Below are 7,077 nucleotides of genomic sequence, written 5' to 3'. Positions count from 1 at the left end.
AAAATGGCCCTGGAGTCTTGATTTTAGGCCTTCCAAAATATTGCTTATATATTATGAATTCTTGGGAGATTCCATTGGTTCATGATGAGATATTTGGGGATAAAAGCATGATTACATATAGTCCAGAGTGGTTGGAGAGCCCTTCTTGCAGCCAGGGGCCCGTGTGTACCAGAGAAGTTCACTCGTTTGGGAAAAGGCTTGCTTCTATTGCTGATGGGACAAAGGGCCTTCTTCTGCTCTTCCAGATCGGGATCACCCTGCAGCCTGTGGCACTGCACAGGAACATGTATGCCTCAGTCGTAGAGGACATGATCTTAAAGGTAGGTACCTGGTAGCACTGTGACCAAGGCTGGCCAGTGTGGATTCTAGGTCCTTGTGAGGAAGGGACAGGAGGGGAACAGAGAGGATGACTTTCAAGTCCCTTGTCTCACTTAGGTTTTATGTTTCCTCTTCTGTTTTCTTTTTCCTACTTAAAGTACATGAAGTTGTGTTCTGTCTAAGAATTGAGGGTTTATTGTGCTGAGGATAGAACCCAGGGTCTCATACATTCCAGGCAGGTAGGCGGTCTGCCATGGAGTCCCCTGGCTGCCACCTCTATCCTTATGTCTATGAAGAAGTATCCTACTGTGAAAAGTGTCTGCTCTTCTGATAGATAGGGAGAAAACACAGCCATGGCTTTCCCCGGCTTCCCACAGCAGAAACAGCCACAACTGTCCTGTCCCTGGGCAAGGGGTTAAGGAAGATACGGCTTCCATGCCGAGCTTGCTTCTTACCTCAGCTCTTCTTTTCTATTTTGCATCCCTCCGCAAGGGAGGCTTCGGGAGCAGCCCTCACTCACAACCTGCTTTCCTTAGAAAACTGTCCAGTTAATAAAAACCCTTAGTCCAGTTTATAATATACCTACATCATGACCTCTAAACAAACAAAGTTCAATTGTTCTTGAGAACTTTGTAATATTTCGTTGGCAGTTATTTCAGAAGTTCGGTAAAGAACGAGGTTGGCTGCATCTCTCCCACTAGTGAGCAGGCGGTTCTTCTGTCAACACCAGTCTTCTATTGTAGGCCACGGAGCAGCTGGTGAGTGACATCCTGAGACAGGCACTGGCGGTTGGATACCAGACAGCATCTCCCAACAGGTACTGGTGCTGATAGTGGAGGCTGAGTGGGTCAGTTACTCTTGAAGATGTTCGTTTTACCCATATGTCAGTGCAGGGCGAGATAGAGTAGGCTGTACTTGAGACGTTAGAGCCTGACAGACTTGGGGATCTATTCTGTAGTTCTGAGGGAGCCTCTTGACTTGAAAGCCTGGCTGTGCCCTCCTAGCTAGTACTTCATAGACCTGCAGGTCTGTTGTATCACAGGGTAGAGCAGGCAGCAGGCTCTCACATTAAAGACAGTATGGTTCATGTGGCAGATTCTAGGGTCGAGATTGAGAAATACTACCTAAGGTGTGTGTCACTGCTGACACACTCTTCCTCTAAGAAACTGGGAAACTAAGCTCTGAAAGGGAGTTGTCTCTACTGCCCTAACTACAGGTCCTATAGTCAGACTCCTTTCATCGCTGTGGACCCTTGGGCTCACTGCACCCCTCTCCTGAGCAGTCAACTGTTGAGTGGGATGCAGTTCCCAGCCTTCTAAGAGATGCAGCTCACATCCTTTTTTCCCTCTTACTCAAAACAGTACTCTTCCTACTATGTGGAAGGCTGCCTTGACACTGTAATATAGTACCTCAGGTCAGGGGCCCCCAAATGAGGATATTAGGTCAGATATACACAGATAACACAGAGGTCTTGAGTAAATGAGGAGGGGAGGAGGAAGAGGTGTTAGTAGCAGTAGTTGAAGAAGTTGGAGTAAAAATTTCCAGGCCTCACCCTGCTTGAAAAGGAGGAGGAGCCATGCTTTCTATGTTCCTGACTGGAGATATGGCAGACTGGGTGATTTGAATGAGAGCATGTAACATCACTCTTGGCTGGCCTCCCATCCTCTGAGATAAGTGATGGATCTATATCTTTATGGTGCTTTGAAACAAACTTCAGTCTGCTAAGACTTAGATGCACACCATTCTCTTCTGTCTGCAACCTCTTTTTTTTCTGTCAGCTAATAATTTGGCCAGCATGGCATCCTCATTCCTTTGACCAGAAAGTAAGATTTGAGTCCTGGGTAGGACTACAGATGGAGAAGAATTCATGAAAAGTGTGAGAGGCTGGCTTCAAGCCTTTGCTGTCACCTCCTTCTATAAGAGACGGCCCCTTCAGTATAGTAACTGACTAAATTATTTCTGAATGCATTTGACAAATTGCACCTAATTATACTTTTGGATTTGTTTTGTTTTGTTTGGTTTTGTTGGACTAGGATTCCCAAAGAAATCACAGTGAGTAATATTCATCAGGCCGTTTGCAACATTCCTTTTCTGGATTTTCTCACGAACAAACACATGGGGAGACTGAACAAAGATCAGTGACTGCAGTGAGGAGATCCCCGAAAGGCGGGATGGAAGCTGTGTCTGCACTGTGCAAACTGTGACCCTTGTGCTTGGGGAAAGTTGGTGTTCTCTGTTGGAATGCCATGGCTGCCAAACCATTCCTTCCATCTAACTGCGTGTTACACAAGGGCATCGAGTCCCAGGAGCCCCCCTTTTAAGACAGAGTTGTTTCCAAGTTCTGGAAGGAAGCTGAATGGACACAGTTCTGTCAGTTTGCATTTCTTTACTCCCACAAGGCTCTGCAGAGTCTTGGTGTGAGGCAACCTGTTCTTTGTCTACGCATACACAGGGTGCTTGCCCCCTCTTTGGAGTGTGCTTGGATTCACCTGAGGCCTGCTTTTCAGAAGGCAAAAATAAGCCCAGCATACTGGGCTGGGGAACTCAGAACAGAGCAAGCAAGTACCTTCTCCCACCTTGCTTCAGCATAGAAGGGCTACACTCTTGGCCAGTGTGAGTCAGCTACAGAGGGGGCAATACACCATGTGGCAAACCCAAGGCCAAGGAGGCTGCACTGAGACTGTCACAACAATGTTAAGGGGTCCCAAGCAGAGTTCAGAAGGCATCAGGCCTGTGCCCGTGTAACCCAGGAACTACAAGTGTTAGTGTAAGGTATTGACCTCAAAGCCAGGCCCTTGAGCCGCAGATGATCCTCCTATTCATGTGGGCTTCAGAAGCTCCTGCTGCTGCCTCATGTCAAGGGGAGGGAGGCAGCCCCAGTGCAAACTTTACTAGGATTGTCCTTTTGGTGGACTGGAGTCCTGTCCTTCTCTGCCAAAGAGTTTTCCCAAGATGAAAGGGTTGAAACACCTGTGAGTGCCTTACCGTGGGAAGAACTGCTCTAACCCAGTGTGCTAATCTCAGGAGCAGAGCCCCTCAGTGAGAGGTGCAGACAGGAGGCTCTAGCACCAGTACACAGCGTACAGACCCTGGGGACTCTCCAGTCCTCCTAACTATTATGGGGACACAGGAAAGACCTCAGTCTCAGTTGTAAACCTGTTCTTTTTCTGCTCAAAGGAAACTTGAAATATCTGAGTAAAAGTCAAAGAAATTTACTTAAGCAACGTAAAGCTTGTTCTCTGAGGTCCTGTAGGGGTGTGTGTGTGTGTGTGTGTATCTGTGTCAGGAAACACTGGAAACAGTGCAGGGAGGATAAAATAGACATTTAATTCAGCACCTGGGAGCTGTAGGTATAGAAGGGACCCACCGTGCAGGGGCTGGGCAAGCATAGCTGATGGTATAATTGGCTTAAGAATTTGGTCTACAGACCATACAACAGATTGACACAGATTTGTCCAGAAGTGGACAGACACCTACATGGTAGCACATCCCAATGAGAGCAGATTCACTTGTTGTGATGAAAACGTAAAGAAATTACTTTTTTGCTAAAAAAAAAAAAAATGATTTAATAGTTTCCATGTATGTTAAAGTTTCAAGTGTTTTTTAAAATCATAATGTGTAATAATTGTGTATCATTTTGTCTACAATAAAACGTTTAGTATTTGCAATGGCTTTTCAGAGTGGAAGCACTGTACTTAGATGGGCTCGTTGGGAGGTGGCCGTGGTATAGGTCTTTGCGGGTTTAAATTGATGTCTTTCCTTCCTTAAAAAAAAAATGCAGCCATGCAATATACGAGGGTCACAGTTACATTCAGGTCACTTTAATTGGTGACCATGGGCATAATTATTTCATACAACTTGGGGTAAAGGGAAATGCATAAATGGGTTGTTTCTCAGAAAAGCAGAGCCTTTGTCTAAAAGCTAGTTTATCTGGTGAGATAACGTTGGTCTGTAGTGAGGTCTGAATCCCTCCTGTGATGCAGTTCTTATAAAAGAGTGTGTAACAGTGCAGACCCTGCAGAACTAAAGGCTCTAAAGTCCATGGCTTTTACAGGGAGTGTCTGTGAAGAGGTATTGGGATGCAGACTGTAGAGATAGCTGGCTGGGAGGCAACTTGACAGAGGGCTAGCAAGAAAGCAGAGCCCTGGAGAGTAAGGCTAGCCGGGGGCATAGGTCCGGTGGCATACCCTATCCAATAGAAGCCGGAAGTCCTGAGTTCTGTCTCCCGAAGCATGGAGAGGTAAGACCTTGCTTCAGCATAAATGGACTTTCAGGCTTTCTGATTAGTTGGCCTTGTAATGTACACACACCTATTTGAGGCAGTTCCCACATTGGTCACTGTGGTTATGGAATAATTAATATTGAATACTCTTCTCAAATTAACAGATTAAAGTCTTTATTGTTCAAAACTTACAGAATACAAAAGTTACTAAATTTTATAGGAATTTTAGCAGGTATGATAAAGTATTTTTAAAAATTTGAGCTGGAGAGATGGCTCAGTTGAAGTGCATGCAGTACCTGAGTTCAGTCACCAGAACCCACATAAAAAAGGCAGGCATGGTGGTGCACACTTAAAATCTGAGCACTGGAGAGGCAGAGATGGGTAGATCACTTGAGGCTTGCTATACAGCCAGCTTAACCTATTTGACGAGCTCTGGACCAATGAGGGAAGTGAAGGATACCTGAAGAATACTTTTGAGTTGTCTTCTGTCCTCAACACATGTACCTGCACATACATGAACACACATCCCCATACATACAGGAGTACACACATATATGTACCTACATATACACCATATGCACACTCGTTCTCAGAGATGAGCCCTGCTCATCCTCCAGTGTATTTTTCTGGTCTTTGTGCACATTGTGTGTAAGGTGGACTCAGGACCAAGAGAAGAAGGCTGACATTGGTCTTGGTTGCTTCTTGGGCTGCTCATGGAACCGTGTGGCCGTACTCAGATCTGCAATGAGGAGTGCCTTCCTAAGAGCAAGTTTTCATTTCTCATGAGGACTGGCGGCACACTGCTGAGGTTCTAGACAACCTGTGATCTAGCAGAGGTCAGCTTCACTTCATGGCCACTATAGTATGACATTACCAGGAAGGGACTGGTGTGCTTTTTCTATCCAAATGCAGCAGGGTCATGCAACTCTACACCAAGAGTGAATGCAGGGCTGGGTTTGTTGTGCATGTGGTGTGGTCACTAGCAGAGTACAGCTGGGGGCTTTTAGCTGGGGCATGCCAGAGTCTACAGCAGGACCAAGAGGACCAGGAAGAGTTAAGCAGAAAAGGACAACTGAGCCATGCTTGACTGGCTTTACCTGTGAATGTTCCCAGCAGCCAGCAGGGTGTAGGTTATAGCAGCCTTACTTTCAAGTGCAGAAGTAGAAATGCCCACTGTCCCTGCTAGTGAGGAAGCAGCACAGATGGCTCCTTTTCCCACTTAAGGATGCAGGAGAAGTGAAGTGGGAAGAAGGTAACACCACAACACTGGAGGCATCTGCAGCCCGGAGCAAGAAGGGTTTGGAGTTCACAAGCTTCAAGGATATTAGCATAGTTATACTATATTGTGGTCATTATTGAGGTGCCATGGAGATGGGATATGCCTGTGTTTATAACAAGTTGCTGCAGCACAGTTTTGCATTTTACTAAATTGTTAATCTGCCCAGCAGCAATCTTTTCCTCTTAGGAACACTGAGCATACAAGCTGACAAATCTAGAGTAACAGGATCCTTGGTGTATGCATATGGTTTCAATTTTCCCTTTAGAAACAACAACATTTCCTGGACCTAAGAGGGAGGCTGGGCCTGCTAACACCTCTGAGGGGAGGGATGCTGTGTGGGAAGTCTGAGCTGCTTCCTCAGCCATGGCTTTGAAACATGAGCCTCACCACCAAAACTAGACACTCCCATAGGGAGAGCCTGGGAAGAAAAGGGAACCACAAGGAAATCCTTATAGTTCTTACCAAACACTGTGCCAAATCTCTCAGACATAGGCTCTTTCCAGTGTTTGAAGGGTTGTACAAGGGGAATGGGCTTGTTCCACACAGACATGCTTGCTTGGAATTTATGGAGATGAGTTTTCCAAAGAGAAGATGAGTTGTCCCCTCAGCATGGTAGTGAGTAGCTAAGCAGAGTTGGGGAGCCTAAAGCTCTAAAGGAGATGCTCTCAGACATGCTGCCACTCCTCATGAGTATGCAGGGTAGGCCCTTTGTGTTGAGGGGAGACAAATTAGTAAAACAGGTTCAGCCCCTAGCAACATGGGATGGGTGCCGTTCATGCTTACAGTGTCCCACTTCTAGGAATTGTTTGCTTGAAACAGAATCATCTCGGCTATAAAGAAAGTATGTTTGAAATTGAAGATATGCATGATCTCCCTGGATACATATCACTACCTTGAGAGTTGTGTGCAAGTGATTATATATTAAAACACACACACACAGACACACACACAAACCCCTAAAGGGTTTTGTTGTTTTGAAATGGGGTGTGTAGCCCTGGCTTTCCTGGAACTTGTTATGTAGACCAGGAAGGCATTGAGCTCAGAGATCCTTCTGCCTCTATGGTGCTGGAATTAAAGGCATCACTCCTGGCAACCTAAGATGGATCCCCCCACCCCCCATCCTCATTTGTTTTGAGGCAGAGTTTCTCTGTGCAGCTTTGGCTGTCCTGTCACTCGCTCTGCAGACCAGGCTGGCCTCAGACTCAGAGATCAACCTTTGTTTCCAATGGGATTAAAGGTTTTGTGCCACCACTGCTGG

The 7,077-nt window shown here is 46.1% G+C and overlaps 1 long non-coding RNA gene across 1 annotated transcript; it reads left to right on the top strand.

Annotated features, from left to right (window-relative positions):
• Window positions 1–242: 242 nt before the first annotated feature.
• LOC117702293 (uncharacterized) lies at window positions 243–2,646 on the top strand. Its single transcript, XR_004605996.2, has 3 exons — window positions 243–320; window positions 1,062–1,135; window positions 2,352–2,646. It is a non-coding gene; the product is annotated as an uncharacterized LOC117702293 (long non-coding RNA).
• Window positions 2,647–7,077: the final 4,431 nt, after the last annotated feature.

Source organism: Arvicanthis niloticus, unplaced genomic scaffold (assembly GCF_011762505.2).
Source record: "Arvicanthis niloticus isolate mArvNil1 unplaced genomic scaffold, mArvNil1.pat.X pat_scaffold_65_arrow_ctg1, whole genome shotgun sequence".
NCBI classification, from domain to species: domain Eukaryota; kingdom Metazoa; phylum Chordata; class Mammalia; order Rodentia; family Muridae; genus Arvicanthis; species Arvicanthis niloticus.
Note: the sequence above shows the minus strand (reverse complement) of the source record. Positions and strands in the feature narration are given on the sequence as shown.